This window comes from Pseudophryne corroboree, chromosome 12, assembly GCF_028390025.1.
Source record: "Pseudophryne corroboree isolate aPseCor3 chromosome 12, aPseCor3.hap2, whole genome shotgun sequence".
Classification (NCBI taxonomy): Eukaryota; Metazoa; Chordata; class Amphibia; order Anura; family Myobatrachidae; genus Pseudophryne; species Pseudophryne corroboree.
In genome coordinates, this window is record NC_086455.1 from 28,215,506 (window position 1) to 28,234,055 (window position 18,550).

At 44.5% G+C, this 18,550-nt stretch overlaps 1 long non-coding RNA gene across 1 annotated transcript in view; it reads right to left on the reverse strand.

The window, feature by feature from the left end:
• Positions 1–7,759: 7,759 nt before the first annotated feature.
• The window catches only part of LOC134981333 (uncharacterized), a 107,412-nt gene continuing 96,621 nt past the window's right edge, over positions 7,760–18,550 (reverse strand). The window contains exon 3 of the long non-coding RNA XR_010190539.1: positions 7,760–8,119. This is a non-coding gene — a long non-coding RNA (uncharacterized LOC134981333). The remainder of the gene's footprint in view (positions 8,120–18,550) is intronic.

Here is an 18,550-nt window from a genome sequence, read left to right on the forward strand (position 1 = left end):
TAAGTTGCTTTTCTAAACTAGAAAACCAATCATTTTCATTTAGGTATTTTATACTTTTCTTTGAAATGTCATGTTTTATGGTTTGGATTGCAATTTATTAAGTTTAAGTGTACTTGTTTCCAACACAAAGCAAGGCATTTTGTGGGCTAAACCAATATTTGAGAATGCATATCAATTTTTTTAGGAGGTCAAGAGGTATGAGGCACCGACCTATGCCTCATTAATGTCACAGCTAACTATGGAATTACCAGTCTATTTTATTATAACTATCAGTTCAGCCACAAAAGACTGCCGCCACTTACTGTTGGCAATAGGTATACTTTAAATATATATATATATATATATATATATATATATATTTTATTTTTTTTATTTTTAAAAGTCCCCTGAAAATGCAAACAAGATGACTTGTTTTATGGGGCAAATGTGAAGCCATTTACAAAATAAGAATAAATTCTCCACCCAAAGGATTCTGGGTATCAGCACAATTAAATGAAAGTCATCAGGTAATGTGTCTTGTTTTGCCACAGAGCTCCTTACCGAAGTGTGGATATTTTTTTCATTGATACAAAATAAAAGTTGCATTTTCTTGAAAATGGTTTTAAGTATTTTCCTTTGATTGAACGGTATATAGAACGCCCTATGTACCCAGCTTTAGGTGAAGTTGTACAATATATATACCCATCAGCCCAAGGCCGGCTCAAGGCCTACTAGCACCCTGAGCGAGAAAATTTTGAAGCACCCCCCCCCCCTTTCCCCAGGAAGAGCGGCCTTGGCCTCGCAACTTCAGATTATCGAACTATATATAAATATATTTTCACACCCTCTCTACGCACACAATTAGCAGCCTTATACATAACAGCCACAGTAGTGTTCCTTACACATAATGTCTCCAGTATAGTGCCAGATACACATAATGTCTCCAGTATAGTGCCAGATACACATAATGTCTCCAGTATAGTGCCAGATACACATAATGTCTCCAGTATAGTGCCAGATACACAATGTCTCCAGTATAGTGCCAGATACACATAATGTCTCCAGTATAGTGCCAGATACACATAATGTCTCCAGTATAGTGCCAGATACACATAATGTCTCCAGTATAGTGCCAGATACACATAATGTCTCCAGTATAGTGCCAGATACACATAATGTCTACAGTAGTGCAGTGCCAGATAGACATGATATGCCCCCCAGCAGTGCCAGATAGACATAACATGCTCGCCAGCAGTGCCAGATAGATATGATATGCCCCCCAGCAGTGCCAGATACACATTATATGCCTCCCAGTAGTGCCAGATAGACATGATATGCCCCCCAGCAGTGCCAGATAGACATGATATGCCCCCAAGCAGTGCCTGATACACATTATATGCCCCCCAGCATTGCCAGATAGACATGATATGCCCCCCAGCAGTGCCTGATACACATTATATGCCTCCCAGCAGTGCCAGATAGACATGATATGCCTCCCAGCAGTGCCAGATACACATGATATGCCCCCCAGCAGTGCCAGATACACATGATATGCCCCCCAGCAGTGCCTGATACACATTATATGCCTCCCAGCAGTGCCAGATACACATGATATGCCCCCCAGCAGTGCCAGATACACATGATATGCCCCCCAGCAGTGCCAGATAGACATGATATGTCCTCCAGCAGTGCCAGATAGACATGATATGCCCTCCAGCAGTGTCAGGTAGACATGATATGCCCCCCAGCAGTGCCAGATACACATGATATGCCGCCCAGCAGTGTCAGATACACATGATATGCCCTCCAGCAGTGCCAGATACACATGATATGCCCCACAGCAGTGCCAAATACACATGATATGCCCCCCAGCAGTGCCTGATACACATGATATGCCCCCCAGCAGTGCCTGATACACATGACATGCCCCCCAGCAGTGCCAGATGGACATGATATGCCCTCCAGCAGTGTCAGGTAGACATGATATGCCCCTCAGCAGTGCCAGATACACATGATATGCCCCCCAGCAGTGCCAAATACACATGATATGCCCCCCAGCAGTGCTAGATACACATGATATGCCCCCCAGCAGTGCCAGATACACATGATATGCCCCCCAGCAGTGCCAGATACACATATTGTATAGAGAAGTAGGACTGCACTCATACAGTAGAGGAGATAGAGATGCGGTGCTGCATTCTTGATTGTTAAACCAGATACATATATGCCCCCAGTGCCAGATACACATGCCCCCACAGTGGCAGTTACATATATGCCCCACAGTGCTAGATATGCCCCCAGTGCCAGATACACATGTCCCCACAGTGCCAGATATACCCCCAATGCCAGATACACATAATATGCCCCCCCCCCCAAGTGCTGCTCACCGCATTGCTGCCTGTTCTTGAGTGCAGGGAGGAGAGTGCATCGTGCGCCTCTCCTGCCCCTCAGTCCCCAGCGGCCACGGCGGTGTCTAGCTGCAACTAGGCGCCGGTTCACGAGCCAATCAAAGCTCCCGGTCCTGCAGCCAATCAGGAGTCTCAGCTGTCAGGCCGCGAGCTCTGATCGGCGCCAGTCTGTGAGCCAGTTAGCGGGGAGGGGGATTACACATGGAGGGCTGTGATTGTGTGATGCAGTGGCTGCTAGGAGGCAGACACTGCTGCTGCTGTAGGGATGGCTCCATGCTCCAATATGGCGGTGAGAGCTAGCGGCACCCATTAACCCATTATGTGTGATGCCCTGTTCGGCCGCTCTATTGGAACATGCCTGAAGCTGGTCCTGCATCAGCCATAACATTAAAACCACTGACAGGTAATGTGAATAACATTGATTATCTTGTTACACTGGCACCTGTCAAAGGGTGGGATACTGTATATTAGGCAGCAAGTGAACACTCAGTTCTTGAATTTGATGCGTTGAATGCAGGAAAAATGGTCAAGCATAAGGATCTGCGCAAATTTGCCAAAGGACAAATTGTGAGGGCTAGACAAATGGGTCAGAGCAGCTCCAAAATGGCAGGTCTTTAGTACAAAAAAACATAACTTGCTGGGCCATCAGTCGGGCCGATGGAGAGTGATCCTGGGGGAGCTGATGAAGGGGATTCAAACATTAAATACACTAAAAGCTGGCCATCCATTAAGTCGAACCAGCAAAAACAGCAGCCTTGTAAATAACATAGTAGACCAGCAGTATACTGAGCCATCCTTTGCAGGACATTAGCCTAGTGAGCAGGTTTATACTACTGTATTGGTCGAATGGAATGTTTTCTCATCATCATCGGTCAAATCTGGCTGGTTTATGAATAGAAAAGTCTCCTCATCACTGTAGGAGTCTAGGTGTAAGATGGCACAGTGGTCTAGGTTAATGATTACAATGTTGGAGTCTGTGGTTGGAATCCCAAGGTGTTCTCATGTTGCAGTTTATTGGCCATTGCACTGGATAATTGATAACATTCAGAGAAATGTTACCAGTACATTGAAAGCTGAGATGGCTCAGCATGTAAGTGGCCACTCTAGAGTTATGGGGTAACTGGTTCAAATCCCAATACTTCATGCTGCTCCTGGTGTGTATCATTTTAATTAATTTTGAAGGTACTTGGTAAAAAAAACTGCTCAGTGCAGACACCCTGTAGCGGACTACCCTACTGGCAATGATGGGGATGTCCTGGCTCAGATCTCCAGCTTGGGGATGCTCCTTGCATGTTGTCATTGTGTTTTACACACAATCAGGGCCTCTGGGGAGCAGCCACCACATGCGGCACCTAGTTACATGGATTCACTAACACTGTCAGAGCGGGGCTTGCAGTCAGACTTTCATCATCCTGTAAGCAGGGAGATTTTCATCATCCAGCGGGGTGCAACATCCAAGGTGCTAAAGCAGGCATGGCCAATCTGCGTCTCTCCAGGTACTGTGAAACTACAAGTCTTGGCATTCCCTGCCACCAGTCAGCTGGTAACGCATGCTAGGACTTGTAGTATCACAGCAGCTAGGGAACCACTGGTTGGCCAGGCCTTGGCTAAAGGAAAGCCTCTAATGGTATTCGATCCAGGGAATCCACCACCATTGCCAGTACAGACAGCAGCTACTAGTCCACTAAGCTACGCAGCCTAGACTAAACTAGGCAATCTGTTTCTTAGTGTTATTGTTACGAACTAAGGGGGTCATTCCGAGTTGTTCGCTCGCAAGCGGATTTTAGCAGATTTGCTCATGCTAAGCCGCCGCCTACTGGGAGTGAATCTTAGCATCTTAAAATTGCGAACGATGTATTCGCAATATTGCGATTACACACCTCGTAGCAGTTTCTGAGTAGCTTCAGACTTACTCGGCATCTGCGATCAGTTCACTGCTTGTCGTTCCTGGTTTGACGTCACAAACACACCCAGCGTTCGCCCACACACTCCCCCGTTTCTCCAGCCACTCCTGCGTTTTTTCCGGAAACTGTAGCGTTTTTTCCCACACGCCCATAAAACGGCCTGTTTCCGCCCAGTAACACCCATTTCCTGTCAATCACATTACGATCGCCAGAACGATGAAAAAGCCGTGAGTAAAATACCTAACTGCATAGCAAATTTACTTGGCGCAGTCGCAGTGCGGACATTGCGCATGCGCATTAAGCAGAAAATCGCTGCGATGCGAAGAGGGCCTAAGTACCTGGAACTCTGGGGAGTGGGTGGCAACTGGGGAGTTCCAGTACTCTTAAGTGAAGCTGCGGCCAGTTATAAATGACTGCAGCAACACCTACTCTAACCCCTGACTCCATTACTCCCCCCAATGGTCGGTTGGTGCCTGCAGAGCTATTCTTCTCCTACAGCAGCCGCGTTTGAATGGGCGAATTAGGTCCGCCCAGACTCCGATGCCCTCAGGTCTTACGAGGTAACAAGGCACCAACTGAGACCGCGAGTGAATAAGGGGGAAGCTAACTAAGACTAGCGTGACTACCAATGGGAGAGAATACAGAAAAGACAATGAACAGATTATTTGCGGCGCGGCCGCCGAAATCCCAAAATAGGAACCAAGGCACAGAGTATTGAAAGCTAAGACACTGAATATATGAGCGATTGTGAATGCAACAATGCTATAAGATGTTATAATACAGAAATACAGGCAAGCAGTGTCTGAGTGGAAACTCCACAAAAACCTGAGTACAAGGCTAGCTGGTTCTGGTCAGGTAATCAATCTGATAAGGTCTCTGGGTCACAGGTTCAACACAGGCAGGCATGATCTAATACAAGCTGACAGGTTCTCACTGAATGCTCTAAGATGTTATAATACAGAAATGTAAGCAGAAACTCCACACACTGCTTAGCAAAAACCTGAATACAAGGCTGGCTGGATCTGGTCAAGTTATCAATCGAGCAAGGTCTCCAGGTCATGGGTACAACACAGATAGACAGGATCTCTCTCGAGCTGACAGGTTCAAGATTCCACTATAGGACAGGGCCTGGACACAGGTACAAACAGGAACATGTATCTATCACCGGCGTCAGTTGAAGGGCAGGCTGGGTAATGAAGGAAGCACGCCCCAATCAGGATGACTGGAAGCCAGACACAAGGTAATGGCCTAATTAACTGACAGGTGAGACAGCACAGGCCACACATAGAGGAGACAGGCGCAAGCTACACAGACTCACCACATAATGGCCTTATTATCTGACAGGTGAGGCTGCACAGGCCACACATACAGGAGACAGGCTGCAGTTATACAGACTCACCAAAGGCGGCCCGCAACAGTACTCTAAACAAGTATGTGAGAAAACCTGGTGTGCAAACAGAACTATAACATAAAATACACAACAGAATACAAATAGGAATGAACAGGTTTTGGCCCCATTTCCGACCATCTCAATCCGATTTTAAAAAAAGTCGGATTGAGATGAGGGAGCTGAGAGGAGGAGACGGGGGAGAGCAGGAACCAAGCGGCTACAGCACAGCGTAGCAGGAGGATGGGGCACAGCCGCTGTTCACGGCAGCGTCCCGCCCAGCTCCAGCAAGCGAGGTCTCGCTTGCTGGAGACAGGTGGGCGCTGCCGTGAGGTCTGGCGGTGGTGCCCCATTCTCCTGCTACGCTGTGCTGTAGCCGCTTGGTTCCTGCTTTCCCCCAGTCTCCCCCTCTCAGCTCCCTCATCTCAATCCGACTTTTTTTAAAGTCGGATTCAGATGTTCGGGAACGGACAAATCCTGTTGGATTTGGCCATTCAGTGAATAGGTCCTGTCGGATCCATTCCGACAAATTCATGTTGGAATGGATCCGACATTAACTGAATATACCCCAAGCGGTATACTGAGCCTATTAGGCCACTAAGCTACTACTGCATGCACAGAGGAAAGGCAAATAGAGAAAAGTTGGATGATATATTTTTCTCTATTAATAGACGTAGAGGTCCAGTCCATGTCAGATAGATAAAGTATCCTGGGCAACAATAAAGTGACCATAGACAATGATAAACATCTGCATTCAGAGAACTTCATTTAAAACAATTAGAACTGTCAGATTGCCCTATAATGAACTTCAGTCCTGGGGTGCAACTAGGCCCTGTGTAGGATTTTATAGGTCATTTCTGCATATGAGGAAGAAATCGAGATTTCTCATTCATTCATTAGTGGCATTTACCATATAAGGGGTCTATTCAATTCCTGTTGGATCCTCTCCGACAGAGTCCTGTGGTTCTTGTTATCTAATGAGGATCTAGGGACACACACGGAGTCCTCCTGAGTCCTGTCCCAGTGTGTAAGTAGTACAGAAGCTGCTGCTATTTTTGCATGTGACAGGATAAATTATAGATTTAATTTGCTGAAGTAAACATTCAAATTATATAATAATGGTAAATGATGTAAGATATTGTACCTAGCAAGAGTTGTACAGCTTCAACAGTAAAGTACTTTGACTATAACAAATATAAAATGGTTCATTAGGTCGACCACACTTAGGTCAACAATCATTAGGTCGACATGGTCACTAGGTCGACATGAACAAGGTCGACATGGAAGAAGGTTGACATTAGGTCTTTTTTACTTTTTTTGGTGTCGTTTTCTTCGTAAAGTGACGGGGAACCCCAATTAGTGCACCGTGTCCCCTCGCATGGCTCTCTTCACCCGCCATGCTACAGACAGGTTACTATTCCCAATTGTATTCCACATGGATCGTAAGGTATGAAAAAGCTCAAACAATGAAAAAGAAAATGTGAAAGACCTTTTTCCATGTCGACTTAGTTCATGTCGACTGAGTGACCAGGTCGACCTAGTGACCATGTTGACCTAATGACCGTATCCCATTTGGATTGGGATTCTTTGAGTTTAAGGAGCAAATTCATTTGTGTGCATATTTTTTAAAAGCCCTGCAGTGTTTTTCCCTCTGCTGTGGGGTTTTCCTATTCAATTGAAGGAGAGAAATTGAGCCGCGGTGGTTTCTATAGATATCTCCGCATCTTTTTAATCGCAGCTACAGAGCAAGTCTGATTTCACCTAAATTTGTTATTTTTAGAAAAAAAATATTGCTCTGGAACACCTGCGGACCCCCCCCCCCCCCCCTTTCCTCCCCTACCTGCGGAAACTCCCTTACTGACTAGTTAATCAATTAGTAGTTACCAATTAGCTTAATTAGTCCTTAAATACTCACCTTTTGAAGCACTGTGATCCCCATGTGCTGGTCTTCGGCAGTAGCACTATGTAAGTATTTTTTTAACTGTATATGTACAAAGGAGCAGCGCGTGTATGAACAATGAGATATTGATGGATAGGAATTTTTTTTTTTTTAATTTAAACAATTAATAAAACACGTTAACATTGAAGGATATCACCAACATGTGCCGTTAGGTAGATGAGTGTCCGTTCCTTTAGAAATTACTGGACTAAGAATAGAAATAATTTCTATAGTGGGACGAATGGCATATCCACGGATGTAAGGTTCACATACTCACCGCTAGAGGCAAAGTCCCTTTAGGAATTTCCATATGAAGGAAGTGAACCGGAGTCCTGGGTCCTCAATAGATTGCGGAGCCTTGTAAGTGGGTTATACGTGGAAGAAGGTGCCAAGTTTGTAAGTCCGTTCACCAAGCATGGTGTTATTAGCAGCTTTTGTAGTCCAGTTGGTTCGGGCACAAAACAGGGAACAGTCCGTGGTAGTACAGCAACACCTGATGCAGCTTTTTCAAGGACAAACACAATTTACTTAATTTAATATTTTTTTCTACGTTTCTCAATAAGAAACATTTAGCCTACGGGTACCATTACAAAAATTCTGATACTCTAGGGCAGTGATGGGGAACCTTTAGCACGCCAGCTGTTGTTGAACTACACATCCCAGCATGCCCTGCTACAGTTTTGCTATTTGGCCATGTTAAAACTGTAGCAGGGCATGCTGGGCTGTTTAGTTCAGCAACAGTTGGAGGGACGAAGGTTCACCATCACCGCTCTAGGGCATTGTTATTCAAAAAAGTTTGGGAACCACTGAGTTAGAGCCCTAAATGGTGAACAGTATGACCAGTACAATTATATGCAGGGTCAGTTTAAGTGGGTAGAAGGCCCGTTTGCAGGCCCCATGTGGGATCACTCCTCGCAGCAGACTCTGACTTTTTACAGGTCTCTGGGAACATGGCACCTGTGCCTCATTCCCGGGGACATCTTTACTGCACATGCGCACATAACCAGGAGCTGCTGGGTTAGGTTGGGTTCACGCTACAACGAGCCGGGATTGTGGCAGTCAGCACGACCAACGGGATGAGAAGTCGCAATGCAGTATATATCGACAGTGCTTATGTAAGAGCAGCTTAGTTAGAAATGATTCTAATGGTACTATAGGTTATGTAGTAAGCTGTGTTAATAGAAAGTGGCAGCTATATACATTGAGAGAAAAAGAAAACAAACAATAAAATCATAATGTATTCAAATCATGTTTAAAGCTCTTTTATTGATTGGTTAAAAGGAAAGTACTGTCCTGCAGAGGCACAGTACCGGGGATGTGTTGGTGGCACAGTGTGAGCTGTGTAGTGCTGTCCCTGTCTTACCCTAACTGGTCTTCCCTTCCTCTCCTGGCTGGGTCCATGCGCTGTATGTAGCGGCGTTTGCAAGCCGCAGCAATTGTCTGTGACATCACCAGCTGCACGGAGGAAAATGGGAGAGCTCCAATCGCTGGGGAAACAGTCTCTTTCCAATGCCTTCAACAGTCCTACGCGTTTCACGCCACTGAGGGCGCTTTGTCAAGCATGGGGGTTTCTTTCCTTAGTGGCCACACACTATACATATATATATATATATATATATATATATATATATTTTGTGCTGAGAGAGACACCAGACGGTCTGAAGTGGAGTGCCAGACCAGCCGTAAGGTACCTCGCGAAAAGGAAATGGGATCCGTTCCGTATTTTGCAACGACCTGGAAAATGCCTACAGCAGACTTTAGAAAAACCCCAGGGAGACAGAAGGAACTATTTTAGCTCCTGCAGTTTGGTTTTGATAGAAAACCAGTAAGGGTACCTGGGGGTGGATGGGAGAAGTGGGTGGGCCCCATCCACAAAGGTCAGTCCAGGTCTTGTGGGTTCTGCAGCCAGGATGGCTGAGTAATTGTGCACCTGTAGGATACCTAGAAAGGGCTGAAGGTTTCACAGGTGCAGGACTTCTGATGCTGACTAGCGGCCGGAAGCTAGGGCCTGTAAGGGGGGCTAGTGTCAGGGGTCTGGAAGACTGTGTATGCTTGAAGGAACTGAGATGTTAGTGTATTAGAATGTTTAATATTTGTAGACACTCCCTTACTAATATGTGTAAGCCTGAATCTTCAGTGATGGTCCGTAGGACCAGGGGGATGCTGGGAAGTGGGTGGTCCAGTGTACAGTGTGTCTGGAGTTGGTGATGGAATAAAACAGTACAGCAGTGAACTCACATGTCTCTGTGTCCTTATGACTGGATTTACAAACATATGAACAAAACATGGTGTCAGAAGAAGTTTAACTTGGACTGCTAGTGCTCTCAGAGTGTGAAAGAATCCTGCAGCAGTCTGTAAGGCTGTGATACTCAGTGTCTGCAGTCTGCAAAGCCTGCCGTGTGCTCCTCTCTTCAAACAGTGAGTAACCATGGATAAACTGGCTCCTCCAACCGGCATGCTGATGTCTGGTAACTTGTCTGAAAACTGGAAAAGATTTAAGCAATGGTTTAATATATATCTTGCTGCATGTGGAGCTGATACAGAGGCTGACAAAACTAAGGCATCCATTTTCCTCCATGTGATAGGAGAGGATGCGCTGCACATTTATAATAGTTTTCAGTTTGATGAGGGGCAGAATATGGTGCTATCTTCTATAATGCAAAAGTTTAAAGATTACTTTGTGCCAAGGAAAAATGTGACATATGAAAGATATAAGTTTTTCACATGTGATCAGAAGTCTGGAGATGGATTTGATCAGTATGTTACAGAGTTGCAATCACTCAGTAAAACCTATGAGTTTGGTGATTTAAAGGATTCACTGATTAGAGATCGTATTGTCTGTGGAATACCTGATAATGGACTCAGAGAGAGATTGCTGAGAGAGCAAGACCTAACACTAGAAAAGGCAGTGACTATGTGCAGATCTGCAGAAATAACTAGATTTCAAGACAAAAAGTTACACAAGGAAGTTGATGGTGCTGTACATGTAGTGCAGAAAACAGAGCCAAGCAAACCTCCATTCTCAAGAATGAAGCAGTCTAAGCCACAGTCTAATAAGGAAATTTGTAGTAGATGTGGAAATGCTCACAATCCTAAAATGTGCCCTGCTTATGGTAAAACCTGCATGAAATGTGGTAGACTAAATCACTTTGCCAAATGCTGTAAAATGAAAAGTGAAACAACCAAAGTGCATGCTGTTAAACAAACAGAGGAATTCATTGTGGATTGCATTGAACATTGCAGTGCAGATAAGAAAGAATGGATTGTCCCTTTAACTGTGAACGAGATTGTCATTCCCTTTAAGCTTGATACTGGCGCGCAGGTGAATTTAATATCGTTTTAAGACTATAAGACTTTTAGAGTAAAACCTAAAATTCATCCAGCCAAAGTGAAAGTTACAGGGTACACTGGGGAGGAAATTCCTGTGAAAGGTACATGCTTAGTTACACTGAAATATAAGGGACAACAGTTTAAAACATCTCTACTGATTGTGGATAAAAATGTGCAACCGATTCTAGGATTAAGTTCCTGTGAGAAACTAAGCTTGCTAAAGAAAGTTTTTATGGTGACATCACAAGTAGAAGATGACTGCAAATCGATGTTTACAGAATACAGAGACTTGTTTGAAGGTCTAGGTTGTTTGCCTGGAGAGCATAAAATAAATATAGACGCGCAAGTTTCTTCAGTGATACACCCCTGTAGAAAAGTACTGTTTGTGCTGAGAGAAAAACTGAAACAAGAGTTAAAATCGCATGGAAGCCTTGGGTGTGATACAGAATGTTGATGAGCCTACTGAATGGGTGAGCTCCTTAGTAATTGTTGAAAAGAAAAATGGACAACTCAGAATATGTCTAGACCCCAGAGATTTAAACAAAGCTACTAAACGAGAACATTTCAAACTACCAACCAGAGATGATATCATGTCGCAATTTGCGGGAGCAAAATGGTTCAGTAAATTGGACGCATCTTCAGGATTTTGGCAAATGAAGCTAGATGAGGCCAGCTCAAAGCTTTGTACATTTAATACCCCAGAAGGTAGATACAGATTTCTTCGACTACCATATGGAATATTGTCTGCTCCAGAAGTATATCACAAAAAGATACACATGATTTTTGAACATATTCCAGGTGTTGAAACAATGATGGATGACATTATTGTCTGGGGATCTACAAAGGAAGAACATGATTCTAGGTTGAGACAAGTAATGGAACTTGTCAAGAAAGTGAATCTAAAGCTAAACAAGGACAAATGTGAATTTGACGTGAATACACTTAGTTTAATGGGCGACGTGGTCTCGGATCAAGGTGTAAAACCAGACCCAAGGAAAATATCAGCCATAGTGAACATGGAACGTCCTAACAACAAAGACGACATCAGAAGATTCCTAGGAATGATTACTTACTTAGGAAAGTTTATTTCTCAACTCTCTGAACGAACAGCCTCTCTTAGATGGTTGTTGGACAAAGATAACGAGTGGATGTGGTCACATGAACAAAATGAAAGTTGGCAAAGCTTGAAACAGATCATTACAGAGCAACCAGTGCTAAAATTCTTTGATCCTGCGAAAAGAATAAGAATTTCAGCAGATGCTTCGCAATTTGGCTTGGGCTCAGTGTTGTTACAAGAACATGAGGATACATGGCAACCAGTAATCTATGCATCAAGAGCACTGACAAGTGCTGAAACAAGGTATGCTCAGATAGAAAAAGAACTTCTAGCGATCACATATGCATGTGAGCGATTTCATCAGTTTGTGTATGGTCAAACATTTACAGTGGAAAATGACCACAAGCCAATGGTAGCTATCATGACTAAATCATTACATGACTGTCCCATGAGAATTCAACGAATGCTTATCAGACTACAGAAATATGATGTACACTTGCTGTACTGTCCCGGTAAATACATGTACATTGCTGATACACTTTCTCGTGCTGTGGACAAAAGTGAAGGTTCCAAAAGTCTGATGGATGAAGAGATAGAAGCCTATGTTAATTTGATCATAGCTTCTCTACCAGTGTCTCTTGCAAGACCAGAACAGATTAGGAATGAAACTGAGACAGATGACACAATGAAAGTGTTGAAAGTTATCATTCTGAAAGGTTGGCCAGCAGAAAAAAATGCGTGCCCGCTGTCTCTTCATGATTATTGGATGTACTGCAGTGACCTTACAGTTGTCGATGGTATTATTTACAAAGGCAATAGGTTTGTCATAAATGCACGACTAAGAAAAACTATGCTGTGCAAGGTACATGAAGGCCACTTAGGAGAAGAAAAATGTAAGCGGAGAGCGCGTGAAGTTATGTATTGGCCAAAAATGAACCAAGACATAGCACAGACTACAGCTACATGTGAATTATGTCTTACATATAGACCGAAACAACAAGTCGAGCCACTGAGTCCTCATGCAGTGCCAGAGAGACCGTACCAGAAAGATGGCGCAGATTTATTTGATTGTAATGGGAAAACGTACATTGTCGTGACTGATTATTACTCTAACTACCCTGAGGTGAAGACACTACATACAACTACTAAAGCCGTAATCAATTGCATGAAGTCAATCTTTGCAAGGCATGGTGTTCCTATGGAAGTGTTCACTGACAATGGTCCTCAGATTTCCAGTGCTGAATTTAGACAATTTGCTGATGAGTGGGAATTTGTCCATACTACTTCAAGTCCCCACTATCCACGCTCAAATGGGTTGGTGGAAAGTTCAGTAAAAACTGTAAAGAGTCTCATGAAAAAAGCTCAAGACGGTCAAGAAGATTTCTACAAAAGTCTTTTAATCTACCGCAGTACACCTTTACAGAATGGACTTTCTCCTGCACAAATGCTGATGGGAAGGAGGATTAGAGCAAATCTCCCAATACATGATGAACTGCTTAATACACATAACTCAGCATTGGTCAGACTGAGTAAGGAACGTCAACAGGCGAAACAAACTGTTCCATGACAGGCGAACAAAAAGCCTATCTGATCTAAAATCGGGTGACCAAGTCCGTCTCAGAGATCACGAGAAAGGTATTTGGGTGCAGAAAGGTATTGTGCAAGCACAAGTTGCACCAAGATCTTATACTATGCGTACAGAGCATGGAACGGAAGTAAGAAGAAATCGGGTGGATTTAAGATCTCCACCTAACCATAATGAAGACAACATGACTGAAGAATACCCTTCATCTGACATCTATGATGATCCTGATAATGGTGAACAAACCACGATTCTAGAAAGGTTCAACATGGTCAATGAAACACAGACTGTATATGAAAGACCCAAAAGGGAAATACGCAGACCTGAGAGACTCATTGAAATGTGTTAGATGATGTTCTTAATATGACGTTGTTAATTGTTCGTTGAAGCGTACAGGGCTTATCTTTAAAGAAAAGAGGATGTGATGTTAGTGTATTAGAATGTTTAATATTTGTAGACACTCCCTTACTAATACGTGTAAGCCTGAATCTTCAGTGATGGTCCCTAGGACCAGGGGGATGCTGGGAAGTTGGTGGTCCAGTGTACAGTGTGCCTGGAGTTGGTGATGGAATAAAACAGCACAGCAGTGTACTCACATGTCTCTGTGTCCTTATGACTGGATTTACAAACATATGAACTAAACAGGGACTTCGGTACCAGTGGTTCCTATCAGGACGCATTTCCACTGAAGCAGGACGCTGCACACATTGGTGACTATAACCCAGGACACTGTGTAATGAATGCTTATTTGTAGTGCTGTTTGCAAAAAGCTTTATACTGCTGATTTCATTGTTGTATAGACTGTATGCTGTGTCTATAATCACCTGGCGGCTGTGTGATGTTAAACAGCCAGGGAGATTGTTGTTACCCCAAGTTGTGGTGTAAACAACTTAGTGGTATACCTTGGTGTCAGTATTGTTATTTTATTATGACCCCCAACAATACTGTTACAATAGAGAGAGAGAGAGAGAGAGAGTGTGTGTGTTTAAAAACTTTCTTAGTGACTGGAAATGAGGTCCCGGAAATTAATAAAGAGGTGGTGCGCGCATGGTTTTTTTTTTTATCATGTGGTCTAAAAATAATAATATGAATTTTTATTATTAAAATTGAGTTTCATTCAATTTAAAGTGGTTTATTTGATTTATTTGCATTGTTCTCTCAACATAGCACATGTGCTTATTGTGTGTCGTCAGATTATGAATTTTACAATGTGTGTATGATTTTACAGGAACACTGCATGGTCAATGTGTATATTCAGACCACATGGCTCTAATGTGTGCATATGGTATATGCATTTCATTTCATTTCTTGTTTTTTTTTTTTTTTTTCAAACTTGTTACGATATTGTTGTTTCTCCAATTCGCATGTACTATTTGGAGTCCAATGAATTTGAATCCTTCAGGGTTCTTGTGGTATTTCAAGAAATGCGCTGACACGCTATGAGTCTCTAAACCTCTTCTGAGGTTATGCAGGTGTCCTGAGATCCTCATTTTGATTTTCCTTTTTGTTTGTCCAACAATATATTGTTTGCCACAAGGGCATTCCAATAGATGAGAAGTCAGTCGGGCTTACACACTGAACGATATAGCGGTATAGCATTCATTGCCACGTTCAGCTGTGTGTTGTCGGGCGCCGGTTCATCCCCTTGTCCATTAGACATCTACCAGCATGTGCGAAGGGGCACCGAGCAGAACTTTACGGCATTTAAACTCTGAATAAAAAAAACAAGTTCTTGCTAGGATACGTAGCTGACACCCCTCCATCTGCTGTATTAACATTAATAGTAAGCAGGGCCGGTTCTACACCTTGTGGCGCCCAGTGCGAAAGTTTCCACTGGCGCCCCCCCCCCCCCTCTCCCCGACAAAACAGTTCGTGCGTGCAAAAAAAATCAGGGGCGTGGCTTCATAGGGGAGGGGCGTGGCCACAGTTATGCTCCCAGTAGCTGTGCCCCCAGATTTGCCCCAAGTAGTTGTGCCCCCCTGTAGTTGTGCCCCCTGTAGCTGTACCCCCTGTAGCTGTGCCCCCTGTAGCTGTGCCCCCTGTAGCTATGCCCCCAGTAGATTTGCCCCCAGTAGATGTGCCCCCGTTGCTTTGCCCCCAGTAGTTGTGCCCCCTGTTGCTTTTCCCCAGTACTTGTGCCCTGTTTCTTTGCCCCAGTAGTTGTGTCCCCTCTTTCTTTGCCCCCTGTAGTTGTGCCCCCTGTTGCTTTGCCCCCTGTCGCTGCTTATAAACACACACACACAAAAATAACAAATTAAAACAATACTTACCACTGCCCCGCTGCTGCTGCTGCTCCGTCTGGCCGCCCGCTCCTCTCTATGGGAGAGACGTCATGACGTCTCTCCCATAGCAGCAGCGCACAGACACTAGAGGCCAATACTGACATCTAGTGTCTGTCCCTGGAGCCGGCTGCAGCGGTCGCCCACACAGCCCACGGTGTCTGCTGCAGCCGTGGAGCGGGTATCGGGTAGGCGGCGGTGCCTGCGGGGTGACTGCGGCCGCGCCCCCAGGCCACAGCGCCTCGGGCGAAGGCACTGCTTGCCCGCACCAAGAACCGCTCCTGATAGTAAGATGCTGAGGTTTTCGGTTAAAATAAAATAAAAAATGTCTGCCCGTAAACCCTTGGATTCGGTGACTAATAATAAATATGAGATCATCTGAAACACACACAAAAACTGCTGCACAGAAGAAGGGGAAGCAGACATTTGCTTAGCCATTGTTTAACCTGCAGTGGAAAAATGAGAGAACCTATGCCCCAGTTCCAGAGTGTCCCTCTATCTTTGGGGCCTATTCCCACTTAAATTATTCTGTAAATGTTTAAAATAAAACCCTGTAATAATTCTTCTGTGATCCTTATCCAGAGAGCGGAGCTGTCTTGGCTAGACCGGTGTGTTGGCAGGAGAATCCGTGCATGTCAGACACTGCATCTTCATTTCTTACCAGGACGTGGGTGATTTATTGCAAACGGCTAAGAGTTTTGTTGTTTTAATCCATAGACAAAAGTTTTTGTCTAAATGTATGTAAAGATTGAAGTGTCATATTTCTTCTTGTCAGACATCCCTGCCACAATGTGATTTGTCTGCTAGCCAGCCTCGTCCTATCCGACTCCTATGTGCTCATTTCTTACAGAAATTCAGTTAAGGGTGCCACTTTCATATTTCTTGGGACAAGGAGAAGAGCTGTCTTGGAGGGAAGAGGACAAGGGGAATGGAGGGGGTAGATTTACTGTACTAACTGTTGGTTTATCAAATCCAACAATGATCGGTGGCAATGACCAATGGATTTAATGTGGCAACTGTAATCGATGCATTAATTACTTTAAGAACCGGCTGTTAGTAAATCTACCCCTGGGAATCTCTTACCTGTGGAGATCATTAGAGTTTAGCATCAGATGTTACACTAGTGCATCTGGGAGGGCCACCTAGTGCATGGTGCCAGTCAGAGTCAGACTGGGGCATGTAGGGCCCACCGGGGGGATACAGCGGTAGAGTTCCATATTTAGGGGTGTGGCCAGTCTCTTGAGGGGGTGTGCCCAGCCGCCACATTGGTTTGCCTAACCATTTTGCATGGGTTGGTCCCCTAGATAAATATATACAGTAAATACTGTAGTGCATGCAAGATAATGTACTAGATTAGTAACAGCACAGTCTGCAACCTGATCCCTAGAGGAGGGGGTGGGCCCCCAGGCAGTAGGGCCCACCGGTGGTTTCCCCTGTACCCCTGTGGGCCAGTCCAACCCTGGTGCCAGTCTACTCAGTGCTTGGAAGACTTCTCTGCAAGTTATAAGTGGGCTTCACAGAGTGTGGAAATGTGGTAAAATCTCCAGAGCTGCACTGTATAAATCAAGGTCCCTCTCCACTTAGTATCACACTTTTTCCACAAAATAATATTTAAAGTTTTTCTCCTGAAATACTCCCCCCAACACCTCTTCTTAGCCTGTACCATCATCTGCTCCAGCTTGTCCCATACACCCTGGTGTAAGTATAGACACACTTGCGTAAACCGTGGTGTCCAGAGATCTATTTTCACAATGCAGGGACTTTTTACACTTCAAAACTTATCTCCAATCACTGTAAAGTGCAGAACTGCCATACAGTAACTCCTAGCAACCAATTGTCTTTGGTATAGTGCAAGCCAAACTCTTTACAGCAAATGTCTGATTGCATTTGCTATTGAACTGCCACAGCTCTCCAACCAATGTAAATTAACAAACAACTATCATTCTAATTTACCATCCTGTACATGCACATCCCACACACATAAAATACGGGATCAGTATGATATCCCAACAGTCGGGATCCCATCGGTCAGACGACCGACACCGGGATCCTGACGGCGAGCGCAGTGTGTCCCCTTGCAGGCTCGCTGCACTCGCCACACTTCGGGCCCGGTGGCGACCTTTAGTCGCTGCAGGGTTCTATTTCCCCTCGGGTGGTGGTGTGGACTACCACCTAATTCAGGAAACCAGCCAGAAGTCGAGACTCCGACCACCGGTATTGCAGATGGTGTCGGGATCCTGGCGGTCAGTTGACTGCCTCCCTACAATACAGCCTGTCAGTACATGCACATATACCCATAGACATATATACAGAATAGAGTCAGGATCCCACGGGTCAAAAATCCAAGCGGTTTGAATCCCCACACTATTTGGAATGTTGACACTGGCATAAAGAATAGGGTCCCCAGCCCGGAGCCGGAATCCTGAAGAAGCATCCACCGGACCGCCGGAGGGGTAAACTGCGGGGGGAGGTTAAGTTAAGTCTGTGAGGGGAGGGTTAGGGGTTACACGGCCAGTGAGGGTAGGCAAGTATACTGATTTCCCCATATGCATATATACACATACATCTTAATTTACATATATATATATATATATATATATATATATAACATTGTACAGTATATATACACATACGCCTCCATAATCTGAAAATATACACCCCTTCTGTACATGCACATATCCCAAT